Source organism: Schistocerca americana, chromosome 4, assembly GCF_021461395.2.
Source record: "Schistocerca americana isolate TAMUIC-IGC-003095 chromosome 4, iqSchAmer2.1, whole genome shotgun sequence".
Taxonomy (NCBI): domain Eukaryota; kingdom Metazoa; phylum Arthropoda; class Insecta; order Orthoptera; family Acrididae; genus Schistocerca; species Schistocerca americana.
In genome coordinates this window covers 276,305,548-276,322,616 of record NC_060122.1, presented here as the reverse complement: position 1 = coordinate 276,322,616, position 17,069 = coordinate 276,305,548, and the positions used below count along the sequence as shown (strand labels likewise).

Below are 17,069 nucleotides of genomic sequence, written 5' to 3'. Positions count from 1 at the left end.
AAGTAAAAACAAATGTAATTCTTTTTTTAATAAATTTATGCTGGAATGCATTCTTCCAGATTTTCCCCAGGTCTTTTCTTTTCAATTGAAAACATTCAGCTGAGTTATATCCATTCCGGAACGACAATCAAGAAAAGAAAAACAGAATCAACCAAATATGTTGTTCCTACTGTCAGTGCATACAAAAATTGTGATTTTTGCAGTTTTTTTCCAAATTTTCCAGGGTTCCTTTGTAACTGCCCCAAATTCTTTTTTGAGAACTCTTCCAGGACTATAATGGACAGAGCAAACAAAGAACTACACATATACATCTTTCAAATAATGAGTGGTCTTGAGTTTTGTATAAACTACCACAGAAAAAAGCACTTTCAGGTTTTTCAGAATTTTAAAATTTTCCAGGCAACTTTTCCAATTTTTTGTTTCCCTAAAACCTTATTCGGGCTATTATGGAGAGTTAGCCTAATCGGTCCAGCCGTTCTGAATTGATGCACTTACTAACGAACACCATTTATTTTTTATTTATACAGATTAGATATTTATCTTGACAGGTCTAAGGTCAAAAAAATATACCATTGAGGTCAAAAAAACATACCATTGAGAAGTTTCACTACTGCCACCTTCGGATCCAGACTATAAATTTCTGTAGATTTATTTCGAGCGCAATTCACCACAAGAAGTAGAATAGTCATTGTGCACAGAACAGTTCGGTGAAAAGACTGATTGTGGAATAACTAAAAACTGTTTTTCATCTACACAATTTGACTGAATTTTCAAAATCATGCTGAATCTCATATCATCTGATAATCAAAAAACTGTAAACCAAGCCAATAAGACGCTTGTGAGAAAATGCGCAATATATGAAGTCACTGTTGTCATCGCCAGTGGAAATCCCACGATATCATTCTACATTGGTGGAACAGTCGGTTGCAGCATGTGTTCGAATGCTGGTCATATAATGCTTTACAATATGCCATCATATTTCAAACAATGAAGACAGTTATCATTTCTTGATTACATTCCAGGTACATTACACATTTCCAGCACTTCAACATTGTAATGCAGGCAGAATTCATCTCACATGTGAAATTTCCCATTGAAATAATGATCACTCAAAAAAAATGGTTCTTTCTCATTTCTACTTTGTTTACAAATTTCCAACAGCTTTTCAAAAGATCACAAACAAATTTACTGAAATTTGAAAAGGAAAATGTGTCAGGTCAGCTAGTACACCATATATGAAAACATTCTTTCATGCTACCCAACTGCTTAATGTTCGGTATATCTGGGTACAGTGGTGGTACTATTCGGAGTACTTCATCCAGCTTCTAAAAGGGCACTGTAACACAGAATTAAGACATCTGTCTCCCTGTTGTTGTAGAAAGGAAAGAATAGTTTTGTTTAATTAAATGGAAATAGTTAAGATCCCCCTATATGGTATCTGTGTTATGAGAAACTAAAGCAACGGATAATATCTTTCTGTTTCTTGTATTACATATTCCAATTGAGGCACTTGATTAATTCAGACCCATTTTTAACCAATACGTAATATAAGAAAGCATTCACACATCCAAGACAAAGTTTAAAGGAGTATTAGAAAAAACAGACCACCTGTCAAAAGTGAAGCTCCCAAGACAACATGGTCACACGCCAATGTAGCTTCGTAAATGCATAAGCCATTGGCGTGTTATGTAAGTGATCAGAGTTGCAATTCTATGGGACAGCTAGAATGGTCACCAGTATGCATCAGTTTTTGTGCTTAGTGTTGTTACTGGGCGGGGAACTAAATACAAGATGTGTGAACAGTGTAAGACATTATGTGATAATTGTGAAGTACAAGGAAATGATGCATACTCATGTGAGATAGTGTTATGAGCACCTGACAGAGTTTGAAAGGAGTTTCACTGTGGGTCTCCATTTCGCTGCCTGATCAAATCATGCAATACGCAGATTTATGGGACATTTCAATATGACAGAGGCCAGACATTTCACTGTGAGAGAGGCCACATGTTGGACAGTATGGGAATATGAGGGCAGGCATACTCAGCATCAAGGTTCTGACTGACCACACCTGACAATCACAAGGGAGGATGACCACACTGTGCACCAAGCACTTCATAACCCCTTCATATCCACACTTGCCATCTGAGAACAAGTAATGAACCCCACCCCACAACATTCTTTGTCATCCCACACCACTGGTCAGAGATTAGGACAACCAGACTAAAGAATTACTGTCTCATACGTAGGCTGCCATTTATACCGCCACACAAAGAACTGCATTTGGAGTAGTTCTGTGACTGGGAAGCGTGGACTGCTTATGAATGGTGTCACATTGCGTTCAGCGATGAGTCGCAGTTCTACACTACTCTGGATGACCACCGTCTTCCAATGTTCTGGAGAGATGCAGTGGTGTTACTCCTGGCATCATAGTGTGGGGAGCCATCAAGTATGACTTCAGGTCATGGCAGGTAGTGACTGAGGAACTCTGAAGGCATGACAGTACATGTCACAGATATCCTGAGTCCTCATGTGATATGTTATGCAACAGTATTGTGGTGTCATTTTTCAACTGGACGACGCTTATTCACACACAGTATGTCTCCATGAACACTCTGCATGATGTTGAGGTAGCCCCGTGGCCAGCAAGATCCCCCAATCTGTCCCCGAAAGAACATGTGTGGGACCAGCTCAGATGTCAACTAGTCCCAGTGTCAATATCCAGGACATCATGGACCACTTGCAACAGTTGTGGGTCAGCTTGCCTCAGGAGAGGACACAATAGGTTTATGACCACCTTCCCAACTGAATCAGTGCAATCATCCAGGCCAGTGAGGGTGCATCATCATATTAGTAAGTGGACTCACACTGCAAAGTTCTTTGTACATTTGACTTGATTTTGTTACCACACAAGTACCACCACCTAGCCTCTCTCAGCCTGTGAACTTTAAATTTGTTTTACTCATCCTATTCTGCGTGCTTCACTTTTTTGTCAAGAAGTGTATGACACCGTGCAGCTGAGGAAGCATATGACACTGTGCAGCTGAAATTAAGTTCACTGCACAAATTTTTGCACTCCACTAAATCAACAATTTCTAAAATCTCGAAGATTACATATTTGTTCCTACTCACAAGATGAAAAACTAAAAACAGCTACACATTTCTGCCATTTATGAACACTACCGTGCATAAAGATGTATCTTGGCATCAAACCTTGACACTTACTCGTATTTTGACAAATATACCAATTCTACTTGTGCCTCACTACTACAGCAATACTTCACCTCTCACTAATATGCAAAATTCAAAACTGAAAAGGTCAAACCATTATTCTAAGAAAAGACAGTTCCTCACTTGATGGTCTGATATTTTACATAAATCTGCTGCCAGTTTAATATACACAGAGCATACTTTATTTTTTATTAAATTAGAAATTTGTATGGCATACAAAACTGAATGACGAGATACTTGCTCAAGGAACAACATTTGTTACAAGTTAAACCTTTCCAGCTTTTAGTGAAAGATAAAGTTTCAGCAACTCCTCACAAAAAAACCTTGTTTATTTATTTTTTCTAGATCTTCAGACTCAGTATCTTTTGTCAGGTTTATAGCTTGTTACAAAAGAATTTTGAGAAGTTCTTTGCAGCACATTTATTTCTTCACAGAAGCAACAGATCAATTCTAATGTCCCACAACTAGTGTTGTCACTCTGTAATTGTGAGTATAGTAAAATGAACTATCACAATAAAGTAAAAACGGCTGGCAGGGATCCAAACTAGACCTCCATTCTTTGCGGACAGTGCACAATCAGCTGGTTAAAACACAGTAATTCTGGCAGCTCTTCCTACAAAATTTTTTGAAGAACTTATACTTATTACTCTCCCTCTGGTCCTTTTTTTTTTTTTAATTGCACAAAAAGACATTAACTAAGTGCATAAACATCAAGAGCTCACTATAAGATGGTACTTATGAATATAAACTATTTCATTTTTAAACTACATATCAGTTTTCATTATCTTTTTGAAACTTTCTAATAGTTGTAAAGCATATTTCTGGGACCGTTCAGTCTTGAACAATAAATCACACCAGCTGTGCTGCAAGGTGTTACGATGAAACTCTGTTATATGACTGTTTCTTTGATTCAAATGGATAGCTTATTTGAAAACAAAGGTTGCCTTTTGTAAATTATAAACCAAAGTTTGGAGACAGGTAGTTATTAGCAAAAGGGAAGAACGACTAACCACATGATTGTAATCATTCAACAACTGATACAAAGCTTGTCAACATCTGCAATAACTTTATTTGCACTGTCTGCAGGCATTAGAATATAGCCACAGCATTAAAACCTCCATCTGGGCACTCTTCATGAGCTAACAGAAGTTCCCATCTCGTACTACATCCACATTCAACAGACTCTCATTCTAGTCAACAGAACAAAGCCCTCTCGGGGGAAAACAAGACAATCATTGTGTAATGGCTACTACAACAGTACACATGGTATTATTTAAGTTTGATTTCTGTAAATGGCAAGGGCCAGAGGCAAAGCAAAACCTTGTCTCCTGGCTTCTACTAGTTCAGTGATTTGGAGTGCAGCAAGCAACGAATTAACAAATGGTATAGACAATGTGCACACCTTAACCTGGCAGGTTTTTGACAATAGTATGAAGAGAGGAAGTAAGCTACAACCCGTTCATCGACTGTCCTATGTGGAGGAATGTTGCAGAAGGTATTGTGATGCTCACACTGAACATAGTGAACCTTCCACTCCAAGGTGTTTCATGTAGTTCCCAGGGCAGACTGGAAAGTGCTTCATCATTCATTATAGCACTCACACAGCCCAAACATAGCAAAACATAAACAAACAAGGCGGCCATCTATGGCTACAAAAGTGCTACCATAGATATTATTTTCTTATTGCTAAGATTGGCAGTTGGCAGAGACAGCACACCAATGGCACAAAGACTTCCTACTTCCATTAATTAAGCAAACTAGCAGTGCAATTTTCTTCTTTGCTGTGCTTGTCACAACGATGAGTAGAAATCTATAAAAATTCACCATAAAAGATGTAAATACTTATTACTTGAAAATAACTTCTCAATATATATGGTCATGTAAATATTTCATCTAAATCAACCGAAGCTGAAACTTTCTTTTTATGTTTAAATCATGTTACTTCTGAAAAAGGTTCTACTAAAAAGTGCATAGCAACAAACACTAATTATGTTATAATTACATCAAAAAGAAAATTTATTTCAAAAACTATAAAATTACATGAAAGACAATGACTGGTGAGTACCACCATTTCATCTATGCAATTTTACAGTTAGAATACAATGTCTATGTCACTTCAAAACAATAAAATTCACCACTACCTTTCACCACGAAGTAGCAACTCTAAAAGATCAATTTGAGGCCATAAGAGACTTACCCCGTACTAAGGTTGGACAATACTGATGCAGGGAATTGATAACATTCATTTTAAGGAATCATGCATGCATTTCCCTGAAGCAATTTACTGAAATCATGGAAGACCCAAATCTGGGTGGTCGAAGGATGTACTCGAGTAGTGTGCACTTACAAAGGTGAGTAATGTACGATGCACAGTGGCATCGAGCAGCACACCACGTGCTGCTCCAGCCAATAGCGTCATACTGATGTGCCTGTCTCGAACATGTGCATCAGGGTGAGTGCAGAACATTTAGCGTTTATTTTCATGTTACTGTAGGTATAGTGGAGTTACTTAGCCACTATAGTGTTCATTACGGATGTTATAAAGTAAACACTACAGCATTACATTAAGAAGCAATAATGATAGTTTTCTGAATATGTAAAGAGTCAGAAACAGAAACAGTGGCCAGATGTAGTGCTCACCCCCGCATTGCAACTTATCAGGGTAGGTGACGGAGTGTGAGGCATCAGACAGGGACTCTGGCAATGCCACAGAGTATTCTCTGTTTCTCTCTGCACAGAACACATCGTCCTGCCCCCTTGTTATGTGTACATGCTGTAGCGTGTTGTCTTACCTACTGTGTTGCTCTCTCAATAGGTCAAGAGAACAGTATATGTCGAGATATGGTGAGTACTAGGAGATTACTGAAGATTCAAGAATCTTCTGTCGTTTTGTGAGTTGCCTTGGTACAACAGAAGTGAATAAGATGAAGTTATCTTTTTGATGATCTAGTTTCTGCAATAATTTATTGTGAAGCATCTTCAGGAGCAAAGTGGTGCTTATACTGCAATGAATGTGTGCCTGCTTAATGTACCTGAAATTTTATCACTAACACAATATATCATGTGGATTTTCGATTAGCTGATTTTAAAGAAGGGCACAAGCAGTAGTCCCACCCCACACAAACTGTGATGGGTAAAGAGTAGTACCAACAGTGGACCAATAATGGCTTCACTAGGTTTTTAAAACAATTTTAATATACAGTTTATTTTTCAGTCCCAGCCGCACATTTTAACATTTGTTCTATATGGCCCGAATATCTCTCTCTCTTTCCTAGTGTCCATATCATTGTACAGTTCAAAACTTTAACTTAACCTAACCTTCATGATTTAGCAAATTTCTTTTCATGTCAACTTTTGTGACCAGATGCCCTTCCTCCTGTCACCAGAGTCATCACTTTACCTAAGAAAGGTAAGTCATGTGTGTCACCTGTTTGTGAATCGTATAAACTGTGTTCTGAGTGTTATTGTATTTTAACTGTCTGTGGCTCATATTTTCTGAGGGGATGACTGACGAATAGCCCAGCATCTGACTAAACAAGTGTTTAGAAATGCCTCAGAATACATTCAAATCATTGGTCATTAATTTGCCAAAGGGTCTGACTAATCTTCTTGCAAAGCTGTACAGTAAGCAGGTATAAATGGTCTGAACATATAAGAATAAAATGAGACAGGACATTCAACAATGGCAACTACATAGTGGTGTAGAACGTTCAGCAATGACAACAACGTTATTACTGCACAATATTGTTTGTTAAGGCTGGCAGACACCACGCACAAAAATGCTAGTGACTTTGACATCTTTCAATCTTTACTGATTTCGAACTGCTATGACACTGAGTGCCCACAGCATATCCAACTAGTTCAGTGCATAAACCAAATTTATACTTCTTCACCATGTTAATGACTGACTGCGCATCTCCACACACACACACACACACACACACACACACACACACACACACAGTGCAAACAATAAACATGAGGGAGTACAGTGAGATTGGGAAGAAGGGGGGGGGGGGGGGGGAGGGGGGAGAGACACTGGAGTGGAAAATGGTAAGAAAGCTAAGTGTAAGAAAAGCAGAGTAGAAATGACGTGGCTCAATGTGGGAACTAGCAAAGGTGTGGGAAAGATGATTGCGAGAATGGGAGATATACAGCAGGAAGAATGGAAAATATACAGCAGGAACAGCCCAAGAGTAAGAAAATAGTACTAGGGAAAAATCCAAATGCAACACACAGCAGCAAACCTGTGAAAGTCATTAGTATTTTAAACTGCAGCCTTTGTAAAATAAAATAGCTGTGAACAAAAAGACTGGTTTGAACTGCTCACTGTCTTGCAACATATATGGCCATGGAGGATGCTAAGTACTTGTTTTCTGTTCCATATAGAATCAAAGTTATTTAAAAAAATGTACAGTCTGACAGGTAATTGTGATTCTAAATATTTAGATCAATAAGTTAGTCAACAAATGACATTACATTTCGTATAAAACTAAGTTTACACAAATCTAGGATTTGAGGTGGGGATTTAAAGTGAAACATCCCTTTTCAGTACAGAAGCACAATACAAACCAAATGATTATGTCCCAGATTACTAACAGAACACTCTACTTTAATATTTAAATTTGTGGATTTGTATCTTACTGAACACCAAGGCAGTGATTATATGGCTACTGAGGAGGGGAAGCACATGACAAAGCAATCTCTCTTTATCAGTTCCTTTCCTTGCTCTAGCTACCGGTATCTTAATCAATAGCTGTGGAAGGAAGAACAGTAAGAATTTAATGCTTCCTGTTATCAACACAATTAAACAAAGAAAATTAACTCAAGTGTATGAGAAGGGTGGTGACAACTGCTTTGTAAGAGAAACCATTTCGGTACTTAACTGACTGATTTTGAGAAATTGTGTGAAGTTAAAAGCAGAATGGCTGTGCAAGGATTTGAATCCTTCTACTCCTGAATAGCGATCCAGTGTTTTCCCACTCTAGACTTTGGATAGGAACTGGTCCTCCTAAATGTGTGCGGCTTTTATTGTCCTCCTAGCTTTAAGATCTAATAAACATTTACTTCATCTCCACCTACTTCCATTGCTTGTTTGCTTTCTATGCAGTTTTTCCACAATGTCAAAGACCTAACTTATATTTCACAAGGTGTGGTTATTTGTTTCTGCACCTCCTCCACCCTATCTTCCTTCTTGACATTCTACTATGTGAAATAAGGTGGCTTCAGCACTAGCTGTACAGAAAGCATTTTTCTGCTATCTCTTCTACTTCTGGTATTGAGACGAGTTGTATGAGCAATGAAAAGAATGTAATTTTGCCGACAGTAGACTGTAGGTACCACAAATATTTCTGGAATCCAAGAGATCCACAACACCAATGCTGAAGGAAAAGAAATGTGATTGGTAGAAAACTGCTGAAGCACTCAAATGTCCAACTGGAAATGTCAGAAAGATGATAAATTCACTAGACGTTTCAGGAGGGAAAGGAGTGAGTAAGCACAAGCTTTACATTTCTTTTTGTTACAATGGAAAAACAAAACAAATTTGCTTGACAGTAAGCAACATAATTATTATGCTAATCACAATTAAAAATATGTAAAAGAGCTGATCATTCTCACTGTTTAGGTTCACGATAGTGGTAATTACATGGTCAATGTATCACTGTTACGTTAAAGAGGTTGTTGATAAATAAAAATGGTTTACCCAAGATCACACGGCCTCACCTCTAATCTTTCATATAGCAGATTTTTATCAAGCAGCCTATATTACAGATCATATGCATATTTCATAATTTATTGCCATCATCATCCTTATACACACTTTATCACTGTGATTATGGTTCCACATTAGCTGTAGAATATTTCAGATGAAATGAAAATTTGTGTGGGACTGGGACTCAAACCAGGTTTCGCGGCTTTGTAGCGAGTGGTTGCCGTAGATGTTTAGGCTATCCCAACACCTTCCAGGAGTTGCCAGAATCTCCATTTGTCCCGGTGTTTACACTCCCTTGTACTCACACTATATATTCAGATAGCTGAAGCGGTTAAGGTGACTGCTTGTGACAAAGTGGGAAATACAGGTTCGAGTCCCAGTCCAGAACAAATTTTCATTGGTTCTGCAATATTAAACAGCTGATGCAGAACTATAATCACAATTTGCAATGTCATTCTAACTGAATATGGCTTCGACTGCAGTACTGATATAAATATCTCCCCAGTTGCTAATAACAAGAGTGTAAACACTAAACTTTAGATGGTGTTCACTGGTAATTAATAGTGTTCTGCTCAAAAATTTTCTCTCCAAGTGTAATGAGAAGTCAGTAAAAAGGGTCAACTGAAGTAAGGTGCCAAGTTTTGGAATAATACTTAGGAAAGCTGGAGCTGCAATTCAGAGCTAAATGTACCCCCCCATGCGTTTCCACACTTATACAAATACAAATAAACATTTTTTTCCCTTTTTTTTTACCTTAGACATTTTTCTTATTTTGGCGAACAAATAATTCTCAAGTTCTATACACACTAAATCCAAAGCCTACGTCAACAGTTTTTTTATTTATTACAATGGCACCCATTTCCCCTGATTCAAAAACTGAGAAAAAGGGACATCTATTGCATTACAAATTTGAGACTTTCGTGGTCACTTGTTGACATATCACCTGTTGGCTTCTGTCTTGGTTCTTTGGTCGATGTTTGTTTGATGATTTTTGTGATACATTGTCAGCACTAGTGGCTGGTATTGTCAAAGCTTCATCCTACATTGCTAGTGGCAGACTGTAGTTGAGGTCATGGTCAGAGACTGTATGTACCTGTCCCACCAATGTCTGAGGACTTTTCTCTGGTCATTACTGTTGTGGTTCTCCTTTGCTATCTGCAATGGTCATTCACAGCAGCACTGGAATCTACATCCATTATCTCAAAGCTTTCTTCTTTCTTGTTGAAGCTATTTTCATGTTTGCCGATTTTATGGCTTTCCTGAAAGTAGGCCTGGGAACTCTTCTCCGCAGTGAGGTCTTCTGTGTCAATGAATTTAATTTTGTGGCTGGTGTTACACAGAGCATGTTATTCTACAGCTGATTTATTCATCTAATTCATCTATCCCAAACTGCAATACTGTTAATGTATGATGGTGCTGATGTTGATGGATTGTTAAGTCATTTCCACATGTACATGGTATGTAGTCTATTCCTGACATTGGAAGTTGATCCCTTTTGTCCTGTGCTGACATGAGACACTCTTTTATCATCTTTCTCGATTTCTAAATAATCTTTATGCCATGTTTGTAGAAAACAAGGTCAATTTTGTGCATCACCCTGGGGCTGTACGGCAGAAAGGTCATATCACATACTACTTCTTCCGATGTGTCGTTTTGCTAAGTGTTAGATTTATAATGGGTATGGCCTTTCTGCCATACATCCCCAGGGTGACAAGCACAGAATCCTTGTGCATACAAAGTAAAAAGACTAATTACAAATCTAACAAAAAGATCAAAGTGTTTCTCACGTTGGCAAAGGGCAAAAGGGACCCCACTTGCAATGTCAGGCATATACCTCATACCATGTGCATGTGGAAAAAGACTGTGGAAATGACAGGATGATCCATCAACACGAGGATCTCTAAACGTAAACTGTACTGCAGGTTGGGTTAGGTGAAGAAATTGGCCATGGCGGAGCATGGGCCGTGTAGACCAGCCACATAATAAAATTTGCAAACACAGAAATTCTTGCTGGAGAGAAGGGCAGCCATGCTCGCTTGTTCAGAAAAGTCATAGAAATTCACAAATAATTGGCGCAAGGGGTACATGTAATCTCCAGCCGAGAGCTCAACTCTAGTTTACCACCAGCAATGGAGAATGAAGCTGTGACAATGCCAGTCATTCATGCTGGTGAAACATTAGAAAAATCAAAATCATGTAACGTCAGCTGAAAAACTCAAGAAGGAAACCACAAGTACCATTCCTTGTACTGCAAAGAGCTACATTTTTTACATTCTGTATTGGAAATTTAATAGAATACATATGTTTTATTTGGCACATTCGAGTCCACTCTTTACCTATCAACAATGATCTTCAAAATAAAAATTAGACTATACGTGGAAGCTACAAGACAGGTATAAATTAAGAATTCATAAATTTCCAAATACTTTCAGTTTATCTACATCTACATCTATACTCTGCAAACAACTGAAGTGCAGTGTAGAGAGTACGTACCATCGTACCAGATATTAGGATTTCTCCGTATTCCATTCAAATATGGAGTGCAGGAAGAATGATTGTTTAAATGCCTCTGTGCATGGTGCATTTAATCTAATCTTGTCCTCACAATCCCAAGTGAGCATTATGTATGCAGTAGTTGTACATTTCTACAGTCAGTCTTTAAAGCCAGTTCTTGAAACTTTGGTAGTAGGCTTTCTCACGATAGTTTACATCTACCTTCAAGAGCCTGCAAGCCCTGTTCTTCAGCATCTCTGTGACACTCCCCCACAGGCCAAAAAGACCTGTGACTGTTCATGCTGTCCTTCTCTGTATACGTTCAATATGCTCTGTTAGTCCTATTTGGTAAAGGTCCCACACACTTGAGTAGTATTTTCGAATGGATGGCACAAGAGATTTGTAAGTAATCTTCTTTGAAAATTGATTGCACTTCCCCAGTACTTTACCAGCAAGGCAAGATCTACTACCACCTGCTTCACACCAACTGAGCCTATGTGATCACTCCAGTTCATATCCCTACAAAGTATTGCAATCAGGTTATTTATATGAGTTGGCTGATTCCAACTGCGACTCACCATTATTATAGTCATAGAATGATATGCCCCTCCCCCATTTTTGTAAAGTGCATAAGATCAGAAACGTTAATATTTAAAGCAAGTTGCCAAACTTTGCAACACTTTTAAATCTTCTCAATGAAAATTTATGCAGCTTCTTTCAGACAGTAGTCATAGATAACTGTATCATCTGCAAAAAGACTGAGGTTACAATTAATAATGTCTGCAAGATCATTAATATATAACTTGAACACCAACAGTCTAACAGACTTTCCTGGGGAAAATATGAAATCATTTCTACAAATGATGGTGATCCCCCCCCCCCCCCAAATCCAGTCACAAATTTTTCTTGATACCCCATACGATCATATTTTTTGACAACAAGTGCAGTTGTAGTACTGAGTCAAATGCTTTTCAGAAATCAAGAAATACTGCATCTACTTGACTGCTTTTATCCAAAGCTTTCAGTATGCCATGTGAGACAAGTGTGCCTTTGGGTATCACATGATCAGTGTTTTCAGAATCCATGTTGGTCGGCACGGAGGAGCTTTCTCTGAGACACCTCTTTATGTTTGACTTCAGAATAAGTTTTAAAATTCTGAACAAAATGGTGTCAAGGATATCGGAAGGTAGTTTCATGGATCACTCCTTTTGTAAATTGGTGAGATCGCCACTTTGTTCCACACTGGGGATGGCATTTTGTTCAAGAGATCTACAACTGATTATAGTTAGAAGAGGAGCTAACTCCACCGTAAATTCAGTTTAGGTTCCGACAGGTCTTCCATCAGGAACTAGAGATTTGTTCAATTTTAATAATTTCACCTATTCCTCAATACCACTGAAACCACCACTTATTTTTCATCTTTTCAGTGGTACAAGGATTAAATTGGGGCAATTCTCCTGGGTTTTCCTCGGTAAAGGAACATTTGAAAACTGAATTAAGCGTTCCAGCTTTTGCTTTGCTACTCTCAGTTTCAGTTCCTCTCTCATTCGCGAGAGACTGGACACTAATGATGGGTGCCACTAACAACCTTTACATATGACCAGAATTTCTTTGGGTTTCGTGGAAGATCATTCAACCGTAGTCTGCTATAATAGTCCCTGAAGGCTTCACATATTGCTCTTCTCACAGCCATACGTACTTTACTCTGCATCTCTCTACACACAGCCCTACGATATTTTTAACACCTATTACACAGTACTCTCCGTTTCTTTGGAAGTTTCTTCGCAGTGTCTGTGTATCATGGAGTGTTAATGTGTTATTAGGTATTTATGTATCCAGTCATGATCAACTATCCTTTCAAACTTGAGCCATAGTTGTTCTACATGCTCCTACTCTATGCTGAAAGTTTCAAGTTCATCATTGAGATAGGATTCTAATGCTTTTCATCTAGTTTACCGAACACATACATCATTGTACTAATTTTAGTTGTCCTTTGTACTTTGGTAATCATTACTGTGATAGTGCATCATGGTCAGTGGGCATCCTCAAAGAGGTTAGGTCCATTTTTGGTATTAAATCTATTTCCATCATGAGTCGTGTTCCAAACTAAGTCTTCTAGGTAGTACTAAGAAAACTGTAAGTTTCCTAGTTGATTTTGGGTGATTAAAGACCCCCCCCCCCCCCCCCGTATGATTACAGTACAACTGGGGAACTTATGTACAAGAGAAATGAGGGTTTCTCTAAAGTTTTCGGTTGTATTAGAGAGGGGAGTGTGGTAGGCGACAGAAGGATCCAATTACCATTTTATGCCCACTGCTGATACTAAGTCTTGCCAACACAGTCTCGCCTGCAGCTTCAATTTCTACCTGAAAGGATTTGAGTTTCTTGTCCAAGGTGACAAACACACTACCTCCATTTCCCGTAACTGACTGTCAATATATTCTTAAATTCTCCCCACGCCCAAATTTATCACAGTACGGGATAGGAAATAGATCAAAACACCTATAGAAACCTGATGGAACATAATGACCTACAAATGCAGTAACACAGCTCTTTACAAAGCAGCGAAGCTAGGAAACATAAATTACTTACAGCAGTCTGATAACACAAAAACCATACAACTCATATCAGTTGCTACCACATACCATGTTTTCTACTTAATAAGAGAAACTGCAAGCAAAGGTGTTAAATTCTCTTACCTGAACACTTGATATATTCAGCCTACAAAGCTTTGAGACACAGGGATGTATTTCGCAGCACGAAGAATCCCGTCTGCGAGGCTGATACTTGTTCTACCATCTATCACTGAAACCAAGAAAGAACACTGTATTATCACGAAAATGATTGGTACAACCATGAAAAATAAAAGGAGTAAAACAGAGTGGAAGAATGATTGATGACTGCAAATGTGACTCTATGGCTGCAACACATCCAGAAAACAGAAGGCAGGCACATAGGTGTTAGCCTCTAACTCAATTTTCCAGAAAGGCGATGTAAATTTTATACACACCCTGTCTATATTACAAGCCTCAGCTTAAAATAGTTAACTCCTCTAATTTCCATCTTCTCCCCTAAATACTGCAACCACGTAGCAAGAATGTCATTAATAATAATACTTTTCTCAAACTTACTATACATGTTAACGCAGTGAGGACCTTAAACTTTTAAGTTCTCCAAGCTCAGTCTACAGAAGGCCTAAATAGGAAGATCAGTGATACAAGAAAGTAAAGCATGAACGAACAATCTGAACCTCAAGTTGACAGAACATTTTATATAACAGAAATGTAAATATACCATATAGCGGAGATGCTGAGTCACAGATAGGCATAACAAAAAAACTTTCACAAATACAGCTTTCGGCCAGTAAGGCCTTTGTCAAAATTAGGTGACAAACGAATGAACGCACGCATGCACGCCCCCCCCCCTCCCCCACAAAAACTCCCACTCGTGTGTGAGTTGTGTTTGTGTCAGTGTGTATGTCATCTAATTTTGACAAAGGCTGAAAGCTATAGACAGCCTTTTTGTTGTGCGTATCTGAGACTCAGCATCTCTGCTACATGGTGAGTAGCCACTTTCTTTTTCACAATATTGTTACATTCCACCCCATTTTCCATTGTTTGAAAAATGTAAACATTTTAGCTTATGGCATATGGTAACAATATCTCACATATTTTTTTTACTGTCTGTAAGGATTTGCACTCTTGATCTTTAGGCAACACACAAGAAAGTATGCAAACTTTCAAATTTATCAGTGTCTCACAAAAAATTACCACTATTGGAAATAGCAATGATGGCTGCACACTGTATAGTTGTGAATTTCTATCCACTGCTCAATGTCTTCAATATACAATGGAGTTCATCATTCTATTATTTGTATTACATAGGAACGGGTAAAGAGAAACCTTCATATGAGTTGTTGGCTTTGACCACTGTAGTAATGTTAATAGCTGCTGGCTGGGATGACAAACTGATCTGTAAGTTAACCCAAGACATAGTTTAGGTTAAAAGGTAGCAGTTAGTATGTTAGTGAAACCAACAAATGTGATGCTCAAAAAAAAATTAATTAATTATTGGTTGTGGCGACAGACTGATCTGTAGCTTATGCCGGGGGGTTGGGGGGTCGGTAATTATGTCACGTTATAGCCGCCATACGGTTTGCAGTCACGTGTAACATGTTTCCTGTTTCACTGGTCAAAGCCGATGATCTGTACCCCACACATCCTTCTATATCCCATACAAATTTCTCAGAGAGAGAGAGAGAGAGAGAGAGAGAGAGAGAGAGAGAGAGAGAGAGAGAGAGATGTACGCAAATGTTGTATCTTACATTACTTGCAACGGACTTCATAACTGTCACTGTAGCATATAGTTGTTGATGACTGAGGACGGGGAGTGGGGGTGGAGAGGAAGGGAGGAGGACAAGTAAGGTGGAAAGACGAATGGCCTGCTTATGCAATGAACTGTAAGACTGTGCATATTTGGGATCAACACTACTGAAGGGGAAGCAAATTTTGAACATTTGCTGTAAAAATTATCCACAAAATTTTATTGCCTGTTTTACATTTGAAATACTGCAATACACTGTGTGTGTTTCACTTTAGAGTATATTCTTATTGACAGAGTAACATTCCAATTGTAATTCCATAAGCAATGTATATAGGTGGTCATTGTGTAATGGAAGTTTTGGTGATGACACAATCCAATATCTCCTGGAGTTCTTCCTCAATACCTCAAAGACGGTATTATATTTACATCCCTATGCCCACAAATGGGGAGCAATTGTTAAATGTTGCAAGACATGTTGGATATTGAAACCAAGTACGTTACCACTGGGCTAGTACGGTTCCTGTATCCCATGATATCCACGTGCAATGATTTTGTTTTGACACCCCTGCCCTTGCCCTTCCCAAACTGTATCCTGGCATTTAATCTGCTGGCCTCGGTGTCACCTTTCATTTCCCTGTTGCCACAACTACAGGGAGTTAATTTCGACAGCATGCACACTACATCTCATATTTAACACAAACTGACTGGGTTTTCTTTTCTCCCCCCCCCCCCCCTTTCACTGTGCATCTGAGGGGGATCACAGTACTTCAGGAGGGAGAGCGGGAGCAGATTATGCTTCATAATATGGCCAAAACAATAGCACTAACAAAACTTGGGCCACTGACTACATTTTAACACTTTACTTCTCTACAATAACAGACATCGTATGCTAAATCTCATGATTAATCACCACACAAACTACACTAAAACTGAGTATCAAAACAGAGAAATACAGCCTATCCAACAAAAACAAAGAGAGGAAATCGCACACTTCATTATTGCAAATAGTTGCACCCTATGTTAAGCGGCTCATACATCAGAACATAAACCATCACATCAAGAAAGAGATAAAGCAATATATCAAAAGTGACCTTGAATTTATAAGATATCATCTGTATCCTCCAGTTCCAGTGATGTAAAATGGAAATGTAATGTTATCTTTAAGACAAATGCATATGAGGACCAATGAAATACAGGAAAAAGCACTGCACTAAAATTTCTGAGAAACAGCACACAAACAAAACCTGAAGAATCAACTTGCATATCTCCAATGGAACTGGCTTCAAAATGAGTCTCAGTGGTGATAAATACT

The 17,069-nt window shown here is 38.4% G+C and overlaps 1 protein-coding gene across 4 annotated transcripts in view; it reads right to left on the bottom strand.

Annotated features, from left to right (window-relative positions):
- LOC124614037 (bromodomain-containing protein 3-like) overlaps positions 1 to 17,069 on the bottom strand; it is a 103,163-nt gene that overhangs the window by 84,536 nt on the left and 1,558 nt on the right. For all 4 annotated transcript variants that reach the window (XM_047142866.1, XM_047142863.1, XM_047142867.1 and 1 more), the window contains exon 2: positions 14,134 to 14,239. The gene's annotated coding sequence lies outside the window, so the exon portion shown is untranslated. The remainder of the gene's footprint in view (positions 1 to 14,133; positions 14,240 to 17,069) is intronic.